This window comes from Chelonia mydas, chromosome 1 (assembly GCF_015237465.2).
Source record: "Chelonia mydas isolate rCheMyd1 chromosome 1, rCheMyd1.pri.v2, whole genome shotgun sequence".
In the NCBI taxonomy this organism is placed as follows: domain Eukaryota; kingdom Metazoa; phylum Chordata; order Testudines; family Cheloniidae; genus Chelonia; species Chelonia mydas.
In genome coordinates this window covers 302592068-302614779 of record NC_057849.1, presented here as the reverse complement: position 1 = coordinate 302614779, position 22712 = coordinate 302592068, and the positions used below count along the sequence as shown (strand labels likewise).

Here is a 22712-nt window from a genome sequence, read left to right as displayed (position 1 = left end):
GTGACGCCGCGGGCTTGGCGCACTGCGCACGCGCAGGATTGGGAGGGGCTTGGAAGAGGCGTGTGGGGTGGGGTTTCTCGAATGCGGCCGCCAGGGCTGTCCCGCGGCTAGGACAACCCCCGGGCGGGGGGGGCCAATGCTTGGCCCCTCCCTCAGACAGGTGGGACTCGAGGCTGAAGAAGGAGCAAGGTGAGTTCTCCGGGGGGGGCAGTGGCAGTGATGAGCTGCCAAAATCTTAACAACCGGGGCCCTGTAAAAAGTTCTGGTTTAAGGGTGGGCCCCGGTATGTAATTTTTGTACCACCAGGGTTACCATACGTCCGTATTTTCCCGGGAGGAATTTTTAAAATTTAAAAATTCCTCCCGGACGGCAATTTAAAAACCAAAAAGCCTGACCCGTCCGGAGGCATGTTAACCCTGCCTAAAGTTCTTTAGAAAGATGGGCCTGAGCTAGGAATGAGCTGCGTTTCACACGGGTGGGTCCCCGCCACGCCCTGGGGGTGTGCTCGGGTGACCAGATGTCCCGATTTTATAGGGACAGTTCTGATTTTGGGGTCTTTTTCTTATATAGGCTCCTATTCCCCCCCCCCATCCTGATTTTTCACACTTGCTGTTTGGTCACCCTAGGGTGTGCACATGTGGGGGTCCAAGCTGCTCCCTGCCCCCCTCATTGAAGCAGGTGTGCAGGGCCAGGGCTAGCTGGAGACAGGGGGTGCGGGGCTGGCTGCGGGCAGGGCAGGGGGTGCGGGGGTGGCTGGAGACAGGGCCTGGCTGGAGACAGGGGTTGGCTGCAGGCAGAGTGGTAGGTACTCACAGGGAGGGCGGCTCCGAACAGCCCAAGCAGCAGGACGCAGCCCAGGCCCAGCAGAGCAGCTGGGGAACCACCAGGCAGCAGCAGGAACCCCTGGGCCAGAGGTCGGGGGAACAGCAGCAGCAGCAACAGGGCTCGTGTCCAGGGCCAGACGGCAGCCCACATGGCTCCCGCAGTGCAGCACCCCCAGTGGCCGGAGGAGGAATTACATCACTTCCTCGCCAGAGCCCGTCAAAGCCTCAGCGCCCCCTACAGGGAAGCGGGTTAACAACCGGTTCTAAAACTGCTTCAGAATTTAACAACCAGTTCACGCGAACTGGCTCCAGCTCACCACTGGATAGTGGGGCTCGGGCTTCAGCTCTGGGGTGGCCGGCGGTGGGACCCTGAGGCTGCGTGGACCAGGACTGCGGCCACGGGGCTTCAGTCGCCAACTCCCAGCTCCAAACGTGGGGTTTCGGGTGCTGACCCCCAGCGCTGGCCACGCGGCCCTGGTCTTCAGCCAGGGGGCACCAGGCTCTGAGCCCTGGCTGTGCAGCAGCAGGCTCTCACCGTGGCTCCAGCCCCCAACTCCAGGTTCTGGCCATGGGCACTGCCCCCCCGGCCCTGGCTGTGCCACTCCTGCCTCAGCTCTGGGCTCTTGCCGCTACAGGCACTGACTCATGGCAGCGGGTGCCAACCCCCGGCTCCAGCTGAGCAGTGGCAGCGCTCACCCCTCATCTCCCCTGGATCCCACTGCCTTCCTGGCCCTGCATCCATCCCTCCATTGCCCCCGTGCCTCCCTCTCCAATCCCGCCATCCAGGGCTTAATTTGTCCTGGGACTTGCTGAGAAACGGGATATTAACAAACATGCAAGTATCTCTTTTCACAGCAGACATACTAGCTAGCTGGGAAGCTGTGAAAAGTGATACTTGTATGTATGATATCACTTAGTAGCTACCTGGGAAGCTGTGAAAAGTAATAAGTGTCCTGTGAAAAGTGATTTACATTTAATAAACAGAAGAGGAGTACTTGTGGCACCTTAGAGACTAACAAATTTATTTGATCATAAACTTTTGAGAGCTACAGCAGCTCACTTCATCGGATGCATCCGATGAAGTGAGCTGCTGTAGCTCACAAAAGCTTATGCTCAAATAAATTTGGTAGTCTCTAAGGTGCCACAAGTACTCCTTTTCTTTTTGCGAATACAGACTAACACGGCTGCTACTCTGAAACCTGTCATATTTAACAAACATATAAATATCACTGTTCACAGTATTTTTACTGAGTCTGCAAAAAAACCCTACACAAATAAATCACAGCGATCTGGATGTTTATATGTGCATATTCATTTGTTTTTCCTAAAGTTCATTAAGTATTTTAGGAAAAAATGTCAGCGTGGCCACCAGCAACAGTTGGTTGCAGCACTCTGAGGCAAATTTTGTTGTGGGAATCCCTGGGCTAGAGTATCTTTTAGAAAGACATCTTGCTCTGATGGAATTGTTAGAGACAATTGAATGTTATGTTTCTCACTGGAGGCAGAATATTGGCCTTGCTTACTTCAGTATCAGCGTAGCACAGGCAGATAGCAGCTCCTGTCAGGCTATATGCTGTCTTGATCTCAGTGGCCTAACCATGCCACATTCGGGGATCAGTCATCTCTGCGGACAGTGTGTATAACATACAGCTATCTGCTGATTCTTAGCAAACAGCCACAGCAGAACTGGGCCAATCTGGGCAGCCTAGTCTCAAGCACTCTTGTTCCTGTGGCTTGCTTGGCAGGGCACAGTCTGTGTCCGGAGCTGGGCAGAGGGGCAGTTATTGGGGCCCTGCCCCTTGCCCCCACCATCACACCCTGACTTGAAAGCGTTAAAACTCAGCCACTTTTCTCCTCCTCTCCCCTCCCGCCCACTCAGGACAGCCCTGCAGGCATGCTCCTCCCATCTGCCACCCTGCAGAGAGAGGACTGCAGGGGCATGGAGCTAGCCTGGGAAGACCAGGAGCTGTAGGCTGCAGTTGCAGGCATGTCACACTAGCCCAGGGGTTCTCAAACTGGGGGTCGGGACCCTCAGGGGGTTGTGAGGTTATTACATGAGGGGGGTCACAAGCTGTCAGCCTCTACCCTAAACTCCTCTTTGCCTCCAGCATTTATAATGGTGTTATAAATTAAAAACACATTTTTATATATTTAAGGGGGGGTCACACTCAGAGGCTTTCTATGTGAAAGGGGTCACCAGTACAAAAGTTTGAGAACCACTGCACTAGCCACTGTGCAGCTCTGGCAGTCCCTTGCCTGGGAGGGATGCGCAGCTGCCGCCTAACACCTATTGCCTCAATCCTCTGCACCACCCCACCACAGCCAGTCTGGCCTGCACATGCACGCTGAGCGTATCCACAAGCATGCCTACCCCTACTCATCTTTATAGGCTTTTAAGTGCATACTCACTGAGGTTTTCTGGCTCCGTCCAGCCGCTGCAAATTCCCGCCCTAAAGCAGTGCGTGATAGGTGTCAGCCCTGCCTGAGATTTACGCAATTTAATCAGTGTGTGCGTGCGTGGCAGGTTCAACCCCCTAGTCCAGGCAAAAGTCGTGGGACTGATGTAGGAGTTAGTGGGTGAAATTCTACAGCCTGTGTTATGCAAGAGGTCAGACATGGTGATCATAATGCTTCCTTTCAGCTTTAAAAATCTAAAAATGACTATGTGTTTCATTTTTGAGGCACTCATCACTTGGTTGCCATATAAGCCTCTGATTTTACCTCCTGCTCTGCCCTTGTTCTGCCTGTGTGTCGCTTCTATGCATCCATTTATCTCCACAACTGGCTCCCTACTTGCTCCTATCTTCCTCACATCCTGGTTAATCATAATTAACACAGACAATGTTTCCTCAGCTTCTTAAACAAAAAACCAGTCAAACTCACTTACTCTGCAATAAATTCTGAATAAAATGATCTTCTGTGACTTTGTTTCTGTATTGTATTGAACCAACCTTAGAATATAATCCCTTCAGGGCAGGGATCTATTAATTATTTGGCACACATTACCTGTTGTACAGCATCATGTATATGTATGTATGGTTCTATATCCGGTAAATACAAATAATACATGTACTTCTGCTAAGTACATACACACTATTCTGTTTAGGTTCTCATACCTCACTCTTTACCGTAGTATCTGAGGGCTTCAAATTATTAATAATTATTTATTTGTTTAGTATAGTATTGTTGAGAATATGCTAGGTGCTTTACATACATGTAAATTACACTGCCGTTGTAGAAAAAGGTGCTTGTCACCTTCATATGGTTAGGGCCAATCCCCCTAAGCACTATGTCATTGAAAGAAGCACTGCTAAAAAAGTGAGCAAGAAGTGAGCAAAGTAAAGCTTCCAAAGGCAGGTTTAAATTGCATCTTTTCTTCTCAACCTTGTGAGAAAGTAGTTGTTATTGATGTCACTGTGGCGGTTATTGCTCCTTCAGGGGGAATAAGGTATACTTACAGGCTGGATCATTAACAAATTGAGTATATGGCATATTAGTGATACATAAGTATTAATATCATACTGGTAAGATACAGTTATCAGGGTTTGTATGCATTGCAGCTTTTCACCTTTGGAAGATCAGCTTTCCGTTACTGAATGAGGGGACGTTATGTCCATGATAGATTTCTCTCTGAATGCATCAGATGTCTGTGGATATAATAATTTCTGTTCTGATAGTTATGTTGAAATTCTTTATTGCATATAACTATAAACAGCAGTTCCAACAACATAAATATCAAGGAAAACCTCATTCTAGGTCTGACAGGCATGACTATTGCACAAGTCCTCACTTACAGACAGCCCTCCAACCTGAAGCAAATACCAGCAACCACACAACAAAAACACTAACCCAGGAACCTATCCTTGCAACAAAGCCTGTTGCCAACTCTGTCCACATATCTATTCAGGGGACACCATCATAGGACCTAATCACATCAGCCACATCATAAGAGGCTCATTCACCTGCACATCTACCAATGTGATATATGCCATCATGTGCCAACAATGCCCCTCTGCCATGTACATTGGCCAAACCGGACAGTCTCTACGCAAAAGAATAAATGGACACAAATCAGACATCAAGAGTTATAACATTCAAAAACCAGTCTGAGAACACTTTAGCCTCCCTGGTCACTCAATTTCAGACCTAAAAGTTGCAACTGTCCAACAAAAAAACTTCAAAAACAGACTCCAGTGATAAACTGCAGATTTGGAATTAATTTGCAAACTGGACACCATTAAATTAGGCTTGAATAAAGACTGGGAGTGAATGGGTCACTACCCAAAGCTAATTTTTTCCCCCTACTATTACTTACACCTTCTTGTCAACTGTTTGAAATGGGCCATCCTGATTATCACTACAAAAGGTTTTTTTAATAGCCCACCTTAATTAATTGGTCTCGTTACAGTTGGTATAGCAACACCCATTTTTTTTTTCATGTTGTGTGTGTATATATATAATCTTCCTACTATATTTTCCACTGCATGCATCTGATGAAGTGGGTTTTAGCCCACAAAAGCTTATGCCCAAATAAATGTTAGTCTCTAAGGTGCCACAAGTACTTTTTTAAAATGTAAAATACCGTTAGATCTGATACATTTTTGCATAATTTTCTATGTATACATTTATATCAAAGTCAGATGCCTGTTTCTTATACCTTACTGAATGGACTCTCGTATGTTATTCTCACTACAGGAATTCAGGACCGAAAACCTATTACACACTCTCTCTATTTTTTGGCTGGCGTTAGCTACTCTTGTGCTACCATTTGGCATTCCATGAAAAGGATCTCTTACATCTGCATATAATTACAGCATTCAGCTCAATCTGCTGTGTGTTGGGTCATCAGGAATCATAAACAAGAGAGCTTTTGTAAGTTTTGGGCAAATTTTGCTTTTTCCACATATGCAACATCCCCATTCATTGAACATATACTCAGAGGTTGCTGGTCATCCTGAAAATTCATGCTGGGATGTTAAGTTGCTGTTTGCACATCCCTATCTTGAAGTAGCCTTTTCACCTGTTTTTTAATTCAGAAGAGATGTCTTGGCCCTTCCCATCAGTTTCTATTGTGAACTGGATTGATACATTCAGTAGCTGATATCTATCAAAATGAGTGAGTTATTCTCCCTCTGTTTTTCTTGAAGAGATAATAGAATGTCTTTCTTTGATATTTTATCATTATGTCAACCAGTGAAGAAATAGTAAGCCAGTTTGGTTTTATATAGTGCCTTTCATGGTAAGTAAAACTATTTCCCCATGTTTATTCCCCCCCCCCCCACTGTTCCTCACATGTTCTTTTTTCAGAGTAGCAGCCGTGTTGGTCTGTATTCGCAAAAAGAAAAGGAGTACTTGTGGCACCTTAGAGACTAACCAATTTATTTGAGCATACGCTTTCGTGAGCTACAGCTCACTTCATCGGATGCATACTGTGGAAAATACAGAAGATGTTTATATACATACAAACCATGAAAAAAAATGGGTGTTTACCACTACAACAGGTTCTCTCCCCCTACTCCACTCTCCTGCTGGTAATAGCTTATATTGGCACCCTTACAGCAGGATTGTCTGGCTATGTAGACTTCCTCCTCATGCCCTACGCTACCAGCACTCCCAGCTACCTTTGAGACACCACTGACTTCCTGAGGAAACCACAGTCCATCGGTGATCTTCCTGATAACACCATCCTGGCCACTATGGATGTAGAAGCCCTCTACAGCAACATTCCACACAAAGATGGACTACAGGCCGTCAAGAAAACTATCCCCGATAATGTCACGGCTAACCTGGTGGCTGAACTTTGTGACTTTGTCCTTACCCATAACTATTTTACATTTGGGGACAATGTATACCTTCAAATCAGCGGCACTGCTATGGGTACCCATATGGCCCCACAGTATGCCAACCTTTTTATGGCTGACTTAGAACAACGCTTCCTCAGCTCTCGTCCCCTAACGCCCCTACTCTACTTGCGCTATATTGATGATATCTTCATCATCTGGACCCATGGAAAAGAAGCCCTTGAGGAATTCCACCATGATTTCAACAGTTTCCGTCCCACCATCTACCTCATTCTTTGTTGCCAAGAAGGCCAATGGCATTTTGGGATGTATAAGTAGGGGCATAGCGAGCAGATCGAGGGATGTGATCGTTCCCCTCTATTCGACACTGGTGAGGCCTCATCTGGAGTACTGTGTCCAGTTTTGGGCCCCACACTACAAGAAGGATGTGGATAAATTGGAAAGAGTCCAGCGAAGGGCAACAAAAATGATTAGGGGTCTAGAGCACATGACTTATGAGGAGAGGCTGAGGGAGCTGGGATTGTTTAGTCTGCAGAAGAGAAGAACGAGGGGGGATTTGATAGCTGCTTTCAACTACCTGAAAGGGGGTTCCAAAGAGGATGGCTCTAGACTGTTCTCAATGGTAGCAGATGACAGAACGAGGAGTAATGGTCTCAAGTTGCAGTGGGGGAGGTTTAGATTGGATATTAGGAAAAACTTTTTCACTAAGAGGGTGGTGAAACACTGGAATGCGTTACCTAGGGAGGTGGTAGAATCTCCTTCCTTACAGGTTTTTAAGGTCAGGCTTGACAAAGCCCTGGCTGGGATGATTTAACTGGGACTTCGTCCTGCTTTGAGCAGGGGGTTGGACTAGATGACCTTCTGGGGTCCCTTCCAACCCTGATATTCTATGATTCTATGATTCATCCTGGTCGAGTCCACACAAGAGATCCACTTCCTGGACACTATAGTGCTAATAAACAATGGTCACATAAACACCACCCTATGCTGGAAACCTACTGACTGCTATTCCTACCTACATGCCTCCAGCTTTCACCCTGACCACACCACACGATCCATTGTCTACAGCCAACCCCTGCGATACAACCACATTTGCTCCAACCCCTGCGATACAACCACATTTGCTCCAACCCCTCAGACAGAGACAAACACCTACAAAATCTCTATCAAGCATTCTTACAACTACAATACCCACCTGCGAAAGTGAAGAAACAGATTGATAGAGCCAGAAGAGTTCCCAGAAGTCACCTACTACAGGACAGGCCTAACAAAGAAAATAACAGAATGCCACTAGCTGTCACCTTCAGCCCCCAACTAAAACCCCTCCAACGCATTATTAAGGATCTACAACCTATCCTGAAGGATGACCCAACACTCTGACAAATCTTGGGAGACAGGCCAGCCCCCCAACCTGAAGCGAATACTCACCAGCAACCACATACCACACAACAGAACCACTAACCCAGGAATCTATCCTTGCAACAAGGCCCGTTGCCAACTGTGCCCACATATCTATTCAGGGGACACCATCACAGGGCCTAATCACATCAGCCACACTATCAGAGGCTCGTTCACCTGCACATCCACCAATGTGATATATGCCATCATGTGCCAGCTATGCCCCTCTGCCATGTACATTGGTCAGACTGGACAGTCTCTACATAAAAGAATAAATGGACACAAAATCAGATATAATTCTTGACAACATTCATAAACCAGTCGGAGAACACTTCAATCTATCTGGTCACGTGATTACAGACATGAAAGTTGCGATATTACAACAGAAAAACTTCAAAACCAGACTCCAGACTGTTGAATTGGAATTCATTTGCAAATTAGATACAATTAACTTAGGCTTGAATAGAGACTGGGAGTGGCTAAGTCATTATGCAAGGTAACCTAACCCCCCCCTCCGTTCCTCAGATGTTCTTGTTAAACCCTGGATTTGTGCTGGAAATGGCCCACCTTGATCATCATACACATTGTAAGGAGAGTGATCACTTTAGATAAGTGATTACCAGCAGGAGAGTGGGGTAGGGGGAGAGAAAACCTTTTGTAGTGGTAAACACCCATTTTTTCATGGTTTGTATGTATATAAACATCTTCTATATTTTCCACAGTATGCATCCAATGAAGTGAGCTGTAGCTCACGAAAGCTTATGCTCAAATAAATTGATTAGTCTCTAAGGTGCCACAAGAACTCCTTTTCTTTTTGCGGATACAGACTAACAGCAGCTACTCTAAAACCTTTCATGGTAAGGGTATCTCAGACACTTAACAGAAATCAGGCAAGATACGTGGAGACAAATTTTGTGGCCCACTCCACTCCCTTTGTACTGCTCCAGCAGTGCAAAAGGAGCAGAAACCAGTTGGATCTCACTTGCTGGGAATTCCCCCAGCTTGGTGAAGTTCTCAGTGTGTGCAACGCTGACATGTCTGGATCCCTTGCCACCCACCCACTGACATTGGGGGAGGGGTATAGCTGATCAGCAGCACACTGCTTCTCTCTGGCTAACAGATGGTCCCTGGGAGGGGGCCCCAGTCAGCCAGTATAGCACTGGCCTCAGAAAGACAGAGCTTCAAGTATCTCTTCCCCCGGTACTCCCCTTCATCTGTATCCAGTTGAGAATCTATCCCTGATAGTGCAATGAATTACTATATATAGACAGAGAGACAAGGTAGATGACATCTTTTATTGCACTCATTTCTGTTAGAGAGAGACAAGCTTTTGAGCTTATCCAGAGTTTGCAGAGATCTGTTTAAGCTTGAAAGTTTCTCTTTCACTGCTAGAAGTTGGTCCAATAAAAGATATTGCCTCACCCACTTGGTCCTAGGATATTAGAGATACAAACAAACGAACAACACTGCATATGTATAGATATAGCGGCCATCAAGCCCTCAGATTTATTGAGCAATGTCATATCTTGCTGAGACATCTTTCCTTTTGTGTTGTGCACTTCTCATGATTATACTTAACATTCAAACTGAGATTACTGAAATAGTGTATATATTGATTATTAAACAACATGTATTAAAACATTTGATGATTCCATCTAGATTTAAAAAAAAAAAAAGTCACTTTCCAGAGCATTCACCTGCCTCCTACTTGATCATCAGTGGCCTGCCATGGGGTAGCTGCTGTGACTGATTGTATAACCTACTGAAGGCCACCACCGTGGCAGTTGAATGTGCTCCTGTGGCTGTATCTGCACACGATCCTGGCTCCTCAGGGGTTGCCTGGCCAGGATGAGAGCCCTTTCAGAACTGCAGAGGGGGCTGCACTGCTCATCTGTAAGCAGATATCTTCTTGTGTGAGCCTTGTGGCTGGAGGGATGGGTGACTGATGCCCTTATTACTGTGTCTTTGTGTATAGTTTATTTTACAACTTCCAAAGTGCACTAGCTTCTGCTCCAGTGGCAGCATGGGTCAGTGCCTTTATTAGGCTGCAGCTAGAGGAGAATGACATCCACTCCTAGGGTGCTGCTAGAAGTCATCTCATTTGATATGACCTGTAGCAATCCTTAGTTAAGGAGAGGTGAAGTCCCCTAGAAATAATCCTGCTGACATGGGTAAACAGCTCTATAAAGATCTAGTGCATGAGATGAAAGGCCTGGCCAACATCAGTCCCCCTGGTATTGTCAGAGTCTGATGGTTCCTATGTCAGCCCCAGAGACAGGCAGTTGAGGCAGCTTGGTGCTAATCCTGTCCCTTTTTCAGCCTTCGCTCTTGCCATACAGTTGCTGAGCAGTCTTGCAGAAACTACCAAAGACTTGAGCTTTGCTCCTTGTGCTTCTGTAGCTTCTTCTTTGTAGGCCAGATCCCCCAGCTGGTGAAAGTCAGTATAGTTCCACTATGTCAATTCTTCCAAAGAGATCGAAGCATACTGGACATAATCTGTTTTGCCATTTCTTGCCTCTGTCAGATTCAAATCAATCCATCTTGCAGTGAAGGAAAGCATGGACTGCTGTTTGCATCAGCCTCAAGGCTGGGGCTGGTGATGCAAGAGAACACTTTTCCTACATCAGTTTTCATTTGCTGGAGTCACATTGGCTTAGTCGGAGGCAGTGCTGATGCAATGCTGAAAGGGGGAAAAAAAAAAAACAATGAAAACATCATTGGTTTAAGATTAGAGTGCACACAGCAAAAGCCAGTGCTTCACCTTTTAACTTTATCCTTTACATACTTTTACTGACTCAGCTCCACTGGCTGGAGTGTGTGCACTTGAGGAAAAAGCAGTTACATGACCCACCTCTGCCTTGCCCTTCCCTGCCTTCTTATGGGTTTCTAGTTCTACTGGTGGCAGTGGAATGTCAGCAGCAGCAGGACGGAGATTATGGCTGACACTTGCGCAGATACACAAGTGTGTGAGGGAGGAGGTGAAGGTCCTTGTGCACCTCCACAGTGCTGGCCACAATCGAGCCTGAAATCTTTTTAAAATAGTGTATTTAAATACCCTTAGATGGGCATTTGGCATAAATCAGATGAAAAGTGTTTGAAAAGGTTAACAATCTAAAAGTTATAGCAGGCTTTGAATAGGAATTACAGCCCCCTAGAAACAAGCCCGCTTGGCAAGCGGTCCCACAGCACATTGTTTGTCCCTAGGATGTCTCAGTTACCAAACACCGGACCTGAACTGGTTTCCTACAGTAGTAATTCCAGCTATCAGAAAAGCTCTGAGAAAGCTTGGTTTTCACTAAAGAGCTCTCATGATGAGAAAAAAATGTATATTTTCGGCAAACATATGAGCAGCATATTTCCATTCTCATTATGCTGCATCCTAACAATGTGTCAGCTTAAAAAAGATTACATCTTTCTACTCTCAGAAAAGTAGAGACATCAAAACTTCCTTTTTTTTTTTTAAAAGGAATAAACTGAAGACAGATAGGGGTATTTAAAAGAATAATGTTCCTAAAATATATTTTTAGGGGGCTTTATGAAATAATGGCTGGAAAATGCCATTTGTTATATGACCACATACAAAGCAAATAGATGCTCATGTTCATTTGTTCTAAACAGAAATTAAGATGTCTAAATGAATGCTAAAAGAACATGAACTACATAAAAGGACAGTTTTAAGGAACTGACTTAACATGCAAACTTCATTTGTTGCAGCCATAGATAAATTCTCACTTGTTAAATTACTTACAGGTAGTAGATATTTCTGTACTGGTAGATTTTCTACTTATCAAGGCACAGTTAATCATATCAAATTCCAAATCTGTAGCTTGTTAGAATGACTAGATCTCACAGTTTTAAATATTATACTCTTTATCTTAATTCTTTGTGTAGCAATGCCTATTTGACCTCTTCCATTCCTTGTTTCATTTGCTGCATTCTAGAAGAACACAACATAAAAGGAATAGTATATGGTCAAAGAGCTCTGTCTGGAGGTGGCTTACATGCTGCCTATTGCCAGTTTTAATGTAAATTGCACTGAAAAATAAAATCAATGTTTCTCCTGTATAACTTACGTTAAATCATTTATCAAAATGGGTTTTCATTGTGACCTGGATCTTTCATTTTGCACGAGTAGCATTGTTGTAGCACTTGTGTAAGTGGATGTAGTATACATAATGGGCTTGAGCCTGCATGGAGCAGGTGCTGAGTGATTCATGCATAACCACATGGTAAAAAAAAATTGATAAGCAATAGAGGGAACACAAGGAAACCTGATCCAGCATTACTGATATGCTGAAGTGGGCTTGTCTTGCCTAGTAGCAGGAGCAGTGCCAAAGAGCAGAGGGCATAGTTAAGTGCTTCATTAGAATGAAGTTAAACCCATGTCTTCTCAGGTATAGCCCTTCGCTCCAAAAGCGCAGGGTAAAAAAGGGTCAGGGTGTGGGCAGTGGGGTGCCTATGGCATTTGAGACTTACTTTGCAGGTAAGCATGGCAACTCAAAGGTGATCAGATGCAGTGTCTGAAATCTCAGGAAAATCAGTTAGGGCGGGGGGTGGTTGTGGGACGTGTTGAAAATTGGGCTTATAATAAACTTCCCATTAAGCCAACTTCAATTATGGAGTGGCTACCATCACTGCATAGTATCTAGAAATAGAGTAGTTCAGACATCACTGTGGTATCAACCACTTCGCTATAGTGCTATTGATTACTGCTCCAGATGCTTGTCCCTTAAGTTCTTGTTCAGAAAGGGCTCATATGTTAAGTCTATCTAATTGACTAGTCATAGGAGTGTCACTCAAATTCACTTCCCTTTTCTAGAATCCACAGTAGATGGACACATGGAGCTGAAAACAGACTGTCTTGGTGTTTGAGCATCTTCTCCAGATATAATTCTCCTTTTTGGTTGTATTCAGCTTGTGCTGGACAGGCTATTAATATGGCTCTGGACTTTTATAGTACCTTTTGCTGTATGTCCTCAGTAGAGCATTACAATGTTTCTGTAAGAGATAAGTATTATTTATATGGTATGTAAACTGAGTCAGTGTGAGGTTAACTGACTTATCCAGGCTCCCACGCTGAAGTCAGTCGTAGAAACAGAAAAAGAACCCAGCAGTCCTGAATCCCAAACTCAATCCTAGTTGATTTTTTGTATTACAACAGCACCAAGAGGCCCCAGTCAATCAGTGCCCTATTGTGTTAGGCTCTGTATATACACATAATAAGGGACAGTTCCTGCCCCAAAGACAAGAAAGGATTGTTAGCTTTATTTTACAGATGGGAAGCTCAAGCACAGGAAGTCTGTGGCAGAGCCAGAAGTTGAACCCAGATCTCTTGACTCAGTCTAGTGCCTTAGCCATCATTCACTTGTTTGTTATGAAAAAACTGTTGGAACTCATTCTGCCCACTTCCTCCACACACACCCCCAGTACTGCACTGGTGCATAACTAGATGAGTTTGCAAGGGACTGTAAGAGCAATACAGTCAGTGCTCTCCTATTCAGGAGACTGAGTATTAACTTGGTGACATACTTATTTCTGTTAACCTAGCAAATGAAAGTTCAATGGTAGCATGTTAAGCAAAATATCCCAAATGTCAAAGTAAAGCATTGTTGTAATTTCTCCCACCTGGTTGCTCTTTCCTTCAACAAAATTATTAAAGTGATAAAAAGGAGAATAAATCAACATGTAAATACACTAATTTCCATTAATTCTTGCCAAAAAGACTAAAATCACCTCATGACATACTGGGGTAGGTTGGGCCTTAAAAAAGTGCTCTATTTTCTCAGACACTGCATAAGTGCTGAAGTGGCTCTGGTTTTTGTGAGCAAAGTCTATTGTAAATGGGAGCATAATAGCCAAATAGATTGCATTTGTTAGCTTTATGGCAGCAGAGTTTTGCGCATTGACAATCTGTTCTTCCCAAGGGATCTCAACATTATCCTGAATGTGTACAGTGCATACATGGCTGACTGGTATTTTGTAATCACTTCTGGGGTGTATAAACAGGTGATGGTCTGTTATATACATGGGGGGAAAAAAATGACAAGCATCTTGGGTGTAAGCATGTAGGCTTGCATGGCCATCCCTCATTTGCAATCACCGAGGGTAGCCATGCCTCTTTCCTGTCAGGTCTCTGGAATGGCAATCTCTAGGGTACAAACCCTCAGGCAGGGTAGAGCGTGAACAATTCAGGGCACCAAGCAGTCTAGCTCCAGCCTTCAAGCAGGATAGTGCAGGTAAGAGTCTAGGGCCCAGGCCAGGGTGAGCACCAAACACAGTCTAGTGTCCTATCTCAGGTTTCAGAGTAGCAGTCATGTTAGTCTGTATTCGCAAAAAGAAAAAAGGAGTACTTGTGGCACCTTGGAGACTAACAAATTTATTTGAGCATAAGCTTCCATGAGCTACAGCTCACTTCATGGGATGCATTCAGTGGAAAATACAGTGGGGAGATTTATATACATAGAGAACATGAAACAATGGGTGATACCATACACACGGTAACGAGAGTGATCACTTAAGGTGAGCTATTACCAGCAGGAGAGCAGGGGAGGAGGGAACCTTTTGTAGTGATAATCAAGGTGGGCCATTTCCAGCAGTTGACAACATCTGAGGAACAGTGGGGGGTGGGAAATAAACAAGGGGAAATAGATTTCCTTTGTGTAATGACCCATCCACTCCCAGTCTCTATTCAAGTCTAAGTTAATTGTTTCCAGTTTGCAAATTAATTCCAATTCAGCAGTCTCTTGTTGGAGTCTTTTTGAAGTTTTTTCTCCAATGCATCATCAAGGATCTACAACCTATCCTGAAGGACGACCCATCACTCTCACAGATCTTGGGAGACAGGCCAGTCCTTGCTTACAGACAATATTTGCCCCAACCTGAAGCAAATACTCACCAGCAACCACACACCAGAACCACTAACCCAGGAACCTATCCTTGCAACAAAGCCTATTGCCAACTGTTTCCACATATCTATTCAGGGGACACCATCATAGTGTGGCTGATGTGATTAGGCCCTATCAGAGGCTCGTTCACCTGCACATCTGCCAATGTGATATATGCCATCATGTGCCAGCAGTGCCCTTCTGCCATGTACATTGGTCAAACTGGACAGTCTACATAAAAGAAAAATAGACACAAATCAGATGTCAAGAATTATAACATTCATAAACCAGTCGGAGAACACTTCAATCTCTGGTCACTCAATTACAGACCTAAAAGTCGCAATATTACAACAAAAAGACTTCAAAAAACAGACTCCAACGAGAGACTGCTGAATTGGAATTAATTTGCAAACTGGATACAATTAACTTAGGCTTGAATAGAGACTGGGAGTGGATGGGTCATTACACAAAGTAAAACTATTTCCCCATGTTTATTCCCCCCCACCCCCCTGTTCCTCAGACGTTCCTGTTAACTGCTGGAAATGGCCCACCTTGATTATCACTACAAAAGGCTGTTACTCTGAAACCTGCCATTCAGAAAAGGCAGACACGCCTTGTGACTCAGCAAGGTATGCAGGGACCTGCCTATGGACAGAACTCTGTGGTTTTTCCAGGCCATGTGATGGACAGCTTGTCTTTGGAACAAAGAAAGAAAGACCACATGGCAAGAATATAAAAAGCTGCTGCAGCTCCTCCATCTGGTCTTCAATCCAGCTCCATACCTCTGGAGGGACTTTGCTATACTGAAGCTTTGAACCAAGGACTGAAAGACTCATCCCAGCTGTGGATGTACTCCAGAGACTTGATAAACTGCAGGTTTAAATTTGATCACTGCTGCAAGCCTGAACCAAGAACTTTGCCATTACTGTATGTAATTGATTCCATTTAACCAATTCTAGCTCTCATCTATATTTCTTTCCTTTTATGAATAAGCCTTTAGATTCTAAAGGATTGGCAACAGCGTGATTGGTGGCTAAGATCTGATATGTATATTGACCTGGGTCTGGGGCTTAGTCCTTTGGGATCGAGAGAACCTTTTTTCTTTTACTGGGGTATTGGTTTTCATAACCATGTGTCCCCATAATGGGGGGCACTGGTGGTGATACTGGGAAACTGGAGTGTCTAAGGGAATTGCTTGTGGGACTTGTGGTTAGCCAGTAGGGTAAAACAAAAGTCTTCTCTGGTTTGGTTTGCCTTGCCTTGGTGTGCATAGAAACCCCAGCCTTGGGCTGTAACTGCCCTGCTTTAAGCAATTTGTCCTGAATTGACACTCTCAGTTGGGTCCTGCCAGAACCAGCATCATTACAGTCCCCCAGTGCAAAATTGATGCAGGAAGGGATGACACAAACATCACTGACTGCATCCCAAGAGCTCCCCATCCTTGGTTCTGCCTTATTACAGCTAGTATTGGGTTAGAAGCCATACCAGTGTATAACAGAAATGGTTAATCAAAGTCATTTTCAATAACCTGATTGAATTTCTTTACAAACTCAAGGCAAAACTTGGTTAGAACAACAGTGGATTGGATCCTGCTCTTGCAGCATGGTTCCTGTATGTCTCATGTGATCTTGCCAAGAGCTAAAGAACATAGCTATTTTATCCATAAAAGCTCTGGCAAATGTTTGAAACCCTATTAACATCAAGTCAATGTAGATATTAATGTTGTCCATAGTATAGAAATCTTGGCATTTAGCCGTGAAAGCAATATGGTAATATGCCTCAGTTTCCCCTTTCATCAGCACATCAGGTTCGGAACGTCTTTTCCACGTGAAAAGTTCCAAGACTGTACAGGCATTAACTGTGCAACATCAGTATAACAAGGCCTTTTAACATAAAAAGTGTGCCCTTATTTATCACTTTTAAGATATTCAAGGAATTTTCCAAAAGATTTGGCACATTGTACATTTTTACAGTTTTTGGTAATAGCAACACAGTTACAAGAAGTACCATTAGCAATAACCACAAATTCATTGCAAGCGTCCATTTACAACCATTTTTGTCATGCCACACCTTTGGCTCAATACCATTGAGGTTGGGCCTTTTAGGGTTAGCCTGTGGCTTCCCTTTGCAACATTAAGGTCTTTTTCCTCCTTGTCCTGAAGGATCAAATCCTGATTTCTCTTGCTTAACAGAATTCACTGGCTGATTGGGTGTGCTCTGTGCTAACAGCTATTAGCAAAAAGAAAAGGGAGTACTTGTGGCACCTTAGAGACTAACAAATTTATTTGAGCATGAGCTGTAGCTCACGAAAGCTTATGCTCAAATAAATTTGTTAGTCTAAGGTGCCACAAGTACTCCTTTTCTTTTTGCGGATACAGACTAACATGGCTGCTACTCTGAAAGCTATTAGCAAGTCTTTTTTCTCCCTGCCAGCCAAGTAATTTGCATGACCACAGACAGGAGCCAGTTCACCAGTTTTCAGATCCTTAACTGCTACCAATTCCAAGGCTGGATTCTGTGTTAAAGAGAGACCATCCATTTTCACTAACAAGCTAGACTCAAAGTTCTGTTGTCCTTCCCTTACCAACCTCTGCTTCCACATGGAATCAGATGTTAAGTTCACTGAGAGACTGCAAGTCATATCCAAAGTGTCTAGAGATGAGAGTATACCTACCATCGCTTGCATTCTTGAAAGATTAACTACATGGCTGTTTGCTCTGCAGACTCAGCTACCCAGTCTTCCCTCTGAACCTGAGACACAGACTGTTCACTCACAGAATCAGCATGGAGACATTCTTCTCTGAACAACCTTGTCTCCCCAACAAGCTGGCCAGCCACTTGGTTATAGGACTGTTCAACTTTCTTAACAGCTTTCACTACATCTGAGACCTTTTCAAAGCTACCCATACTGGAACATTCAAAAGGAAAGTCAGTGGATCCATTCACAGAGAATTTCTGGCGGTTAAGAACTGAAACTTTGATTACATCACTTTCACACCCTTCAGTTACAGTAAACTTGCAAAGACTACCATGAGGATTCTTTTCCCCAGGAGCTTTTCTAAGCAACAGTTCACCCCTCACAGAAATTCTGCCTTTACCCTTTTCACCTAGGGCTTGCTCTAATGGAACACTTCCCCCTTTCTGGGTCTCACTTACATCCAGAATCCCCTCTGGCCCAATCAGGCAGATTCCTACACAATCCCCCTTCAGGCAAACTTCTAGACTTCCTAGATAAAAGGTTAGAAGCATTCTCCTTCCCTTTGCCACACACAAGCTCAGGAATCTTTTCCTTCTTGCTACAAGTTTCCACACCATCAGTAGGTAACACAATCAAATCACCTTTCTGCTCTCCTTGTGCCCTGGCTAGGGTATCACCCTGATCAGGCAGAGTTGCTACACCCTTTCCTAACACCACTTTAGCAACAGGCAAAATACAAGCACCAGAATTGTCTGGTCTCTGGGATTTTGCTAGGACACTAACTGAATGCAACCTAGTTACAGTGCTATTCTCCCTAGCAGACACAATCTTAGGACTATTCCCTTCCTGGGCTTTAGCTGAATCCAGAACCAACTCTGAGACAACTGCACTAGTCTCAACCATCACAGGCTGAAAGGCACCTTCTGCCTGCTCCACAGACAAAAGGGTCGGAGACACATTCTCCTTTCCCAGACACAGCTTGGGATCTCATTTCCCTTGTCCCAGCACACAGGGCTGTTCACAGACAACTGCTTGGAGACTGGGGTAGCTCCCTCCACAGGCACGTCCATACTGTTGACACAGGCACATTTCCTTCATTGTCACACTTCTCCACACAGGTAACAGGTAAGGTATAGGGACACTCATCTTCCACTATCCTTGCCTTCCCAAACTGCTGACTGGATAAAGCCATCAGCTCACAAGGCTGCCTAGGCTCATCCAAACTTTCCTTCCCAGGCACATTGCCACTCCCCACAGATAAACGGCTGCTCTTCTCACTACCCTGAGCTACTTCCAGCAAATCAGTTACCCTTTTCAGGTTCACCTTTATAAGCTGTACTAGCCAACAATCCATCACCCATCAAAATTCTACCCTTTCCTTTCTCAGTTAGGGCTTCAACCTGACCATCCACTTTAATCTGCTCCTGAGAAACATTGTCCTGACCAATGAGTTCTTTCTGTGCTTGATCTAATTCCAGATTCACTTCTGAGACATTAGACAGCCAGTCAGAAACTTCATTCACAGACAAACAGCTACTTTCCAAAGATATATTTTTAGAAAAACCCTCCATAGACAACTTCAGGATTAATCCTCTCCTGTGCCTGGTTTGTGTCAACTTGACTGACCATAGCTTTAATATCATTTCCAATCATAAGATCCTTAGGGATTGTGTTCTTCACTCCCACAACCCTAGTGCCCTCAAATCCCTTCCATGTAAGGTGGATTTTAGCCAAAGGCACCCTGACAAAATACTCAGAGCTACAACAGTTACACTTTCATCTGGCCAATAATCTTCCTCCCTGACAAGACTTGCTTTAACCAAAAGTAATATCTGCTGCGGTGTCCCTCCATGCCATACACCTTATTCCATTCACTTCTGCACTGCTAATAAACTCTGCATTATTTTTCCCATATTTAGCTTTAACATGAGTTTTAAGGTCAAATTCTTCAGAGACCACAGAAACAGCATTTGCACACAGGGCACCAGCGCTGGGCTCTGTGTGGCTTGCCTGTGATCTTATAACAGGATTAGCATTTGTCGTGGCATTTGGGGTTGCTGGTTGTGGGCCGCCCTTCAGGGTTGGTCAATCTGGTATCATGTGGCCCAGCACACCACAGTGATAGCATTCAACCTGTTTATTCTTGTGGTGAGAGTTCCTACCCTCTGGGCCCCCATGAGCTCCTTTATAAGAGTCAGGGCCAGGTTTACTTTTAAATCCTTCCCTCCTCTTGAGCTGGGGAGAACAGTGATTAATTTCCCCCTGGGGTTTATAGCCCTCCTGAGCTCCGTTTTGGGTATGGGCATCTGCAATCTCTGCAGTACGTAGGACTGACTCAGGGTCCCTATCACACACAGCTGCTCTCACATGGTCAGGCACAATGTCTAAGAACCATTCCAAAGTTATTAAATCCAGCAGTTTTTCAAAACTCCCATGCGCCTTTGCTCCCACAACCCACTTTTTAACAAAACCCATCAGCTTATGAGCACATTCTACAAAAGTACAATCATTGGACATTTTAAACTTTTTAAATTTAACTCTAAGAATCAGGAGTAACCTTGAACCGCCTCAACACAGAATCTTTAAACCGCTCATAATCCAAGGCTTCTTGTTCCCCCAGTTCATTAAATACCTCCCTGGCTTTTCCAGTCAGTCTGGTCACCAGGACAGGCATTCGCTGATCCTCGGGGATCTGGTACAGATTGCAGAGGCATTCAAAGGTAGACAAAAACTCCTCTATATCCTCAGTATCATTGTAAATGGGACACATCCTTTCCCAGTTTTTCTCATGGCGGTGGGGAAGTGGAGCACCAGGTGGTGATGCTCTTCAAATACTTGGAGCTGAAGTTTGGCCATCTCTTGCTGCATTTATTGAGCTTTATTCTTCCTTTCATCAGCTTCTCTTTCTCTCTCAGCAACTTCTTTTTCTAATTCAGCTACTTTTTGCCTTTCTAGCAATCGAAGATCTGCTAGATTCTGTTCATGCCCAAGTTGCAGTTTATTGGTTGCCTTTTTGCACTCTAATTTTTTCTGTAGCCTCAGGTAAGGGTTGTGCTCCGGCCTCCTGATTACTGGCCACTAACAGATTTCTCAGTTCTTGACTTGTAGCTTTCTTTCTAAAGCTTATCCCCTTTTCTGAACACAAACCTTCCAGGGCTTTTTTGCCAAGGCCTTCATATGCTCTTCGCTCATCCATTGCAACTGCTTTTTAACCAACCAAACTCTCAATCCCAAAATTCAAATTTGGATAGCGTGGGGTTCTGACCCAAAGCTTAATTGACTTGATTCTGTGGATCCTAGCATGACTACGCCACTGTAACGATGCTGGTTCAGGCATGTCTGCCTTTTCTCAATGGGTCACTTGTATAGCTGATGGTCCTTAATGCGCCATCAAGCAGGCTAGGCAGAGTGGACACCAACTTGTCCGGGGTGACACCCAGAAGCATAGCATAAGTTTGAAATACAGACAGTATAGAGCCAATACTTTTATCATTTTTGTATTTATATATGCAAACAGATAGCATAATCATAACCAGCAAACCATAACCTCATCTTAGACACCTTATATGATCCCCTTTATACAAGATTTGGTGTCACTACAGGACCTTGGTTGCAACAATGTTCTATATGGTCCCAGTTCAAGTCAATAACATTACAGGCACACAAAACCTTACATTAGTATGAATAAATGAAGACTTGGCACACCACTTCTGAAAGGTTGCCAACCCCTGCAGTAGACTGACAGGCCTCCTGGCCTATGGTGGGGAGGCTGCTACCCCAGGAGGTGGCAGAGGGACACAGGCCCACCCAATTCCACCAGGTCCCAGCCCAGGGCCCTAACAGTGGCAGAGTGGTCCACCACTAGGTCAGCAGGGATCCACCCACAACACACCAACCTTGTATCAGGCTGGCACTCAACCAGACCATTGTCTAGTTTCCCTGGGTTACTTCCTACATCTCCAAGGTTTGGTACCTTTACATTGTAGTTGTCCTCAGTCTCCCACAGGTAGGTGGCTAGCAGCAGCCCCAGTAGCTCTTCAGTGTCTGTCAGCCAGGAGCTCTGATCAGTCTTCAGTTGGCAGCTTCTTAGTGGGCCAACAACCCTGGATGCTGTGGCCAGTCCTCAGGTCTGGGAGCACTCACCAGTCCTTGGTACAGCCAGCTCCAGCAGAATGCATCTGTCTCCCCTGACAGGTCCAGCTCAACTGAGCTATAGGGCCCTCCTTTTATACTTCCTGTTCCTGTCCCACCCCTCTGCTTCTGGATGCTGAGCGTGGCCTCTCTGGGTCCGCTCACCAGAGGGCCTCTGGCTGTCCCTCGCTGTCAATTTCCGAGGGCGACCATGACTCTTTGCTACAATGGGAAATAGGAAATAGTAAAAAATAAAAAATTGTAAAAGCTATTTTTTGGCAGGAGGCTATAACTTTCCTAAATTGTTATGACTATTTTTCACTGAATATGCACCATGTCCATTATATCCATGATCAAATTCATGGTGATTTTGGACCGTATCAAATTTTTACACAGGCAACACTACCATTGGATTAGGAATGAAGGCATACTACTAAAATTAAAATGGAAAGCCTTTATGTATGAGGTCTCTTTCCTTCATAACTGCTATGCAATATTGTTTACCACGTTCAGTCTAAGAACTCTGATTATTTAGATGAACAGAGCAACATCACTTGAGTAGCAGATGCTGTAAATAACGGAAGAGATTTTTTAATAAAACCTATTGTATTGTTAATACTGAAAATGCATTTGGATTAATAAAAGCAGACATTGCCATCGGTTAAAAAAAACCTTTTCAAAGCTATCACCTTAAAGTGATTTTTGGAATACACTTCAAGTTTCTTTGAAAACCTAGACATACAATCTAAACCATGACATGATTGGATTATTAAAATGTGTTTGGTGGGGAGCCATATAATTATCTTCAGTTTCCAGTTAAAGCAGAGCTGGGAACTGATATCTAATCTCTGCAATACATCTCATTTGTACATTCACTGTAACAAATTTTTGTTCTGTCTGAGCTACTGCAGAAATAAATTAATTAATTCTTTTTAAAGGAGGCTTATATATCCAACTGAAAGAGGGCTTCTGCTTG

At 44.3% G+C, this 22712-nt stretch overlaps 2 long non-coding RNA genes across 3 annotated transcripts; one reads left to right on the top strand and one right to left on the bottom strand.

The window, feature by feature from the left end:
- The first annotated feature begins 23 nt into the window (after positions 1–23).
- On the top strand, positions 24–14328 carry LOC122466441. Of its 2 annotated transcripts, none has more exons than XR_006291924.1 (3): positions 24–189; positions 5520–5696; positions 12843–14328. It is a non-coding gene; the product is annotated as an uncharacterized LOC122466441 (long non-coding RNA). The 2 variants fall into 2 exon arrangements; XR_006291921.1 differs by lacking the exon at positions 12843–14328 and adding an exon at positions 9683–11470.
- On the bottom strand, positions 9691–21958 carry LOC122466440. The gene is made up of 2 exons (XR_006291919.1): positions 21579–21958; positions 9691–10703 (listed from the first exon to the last, which is right to left on the bottom strand). It is a non-coding gene; the product is annotated as an uncharacterized LOC122466440 (long non-coding RNA).
- Positions 21959–22712: the final 754 nt, after the last annotated feature.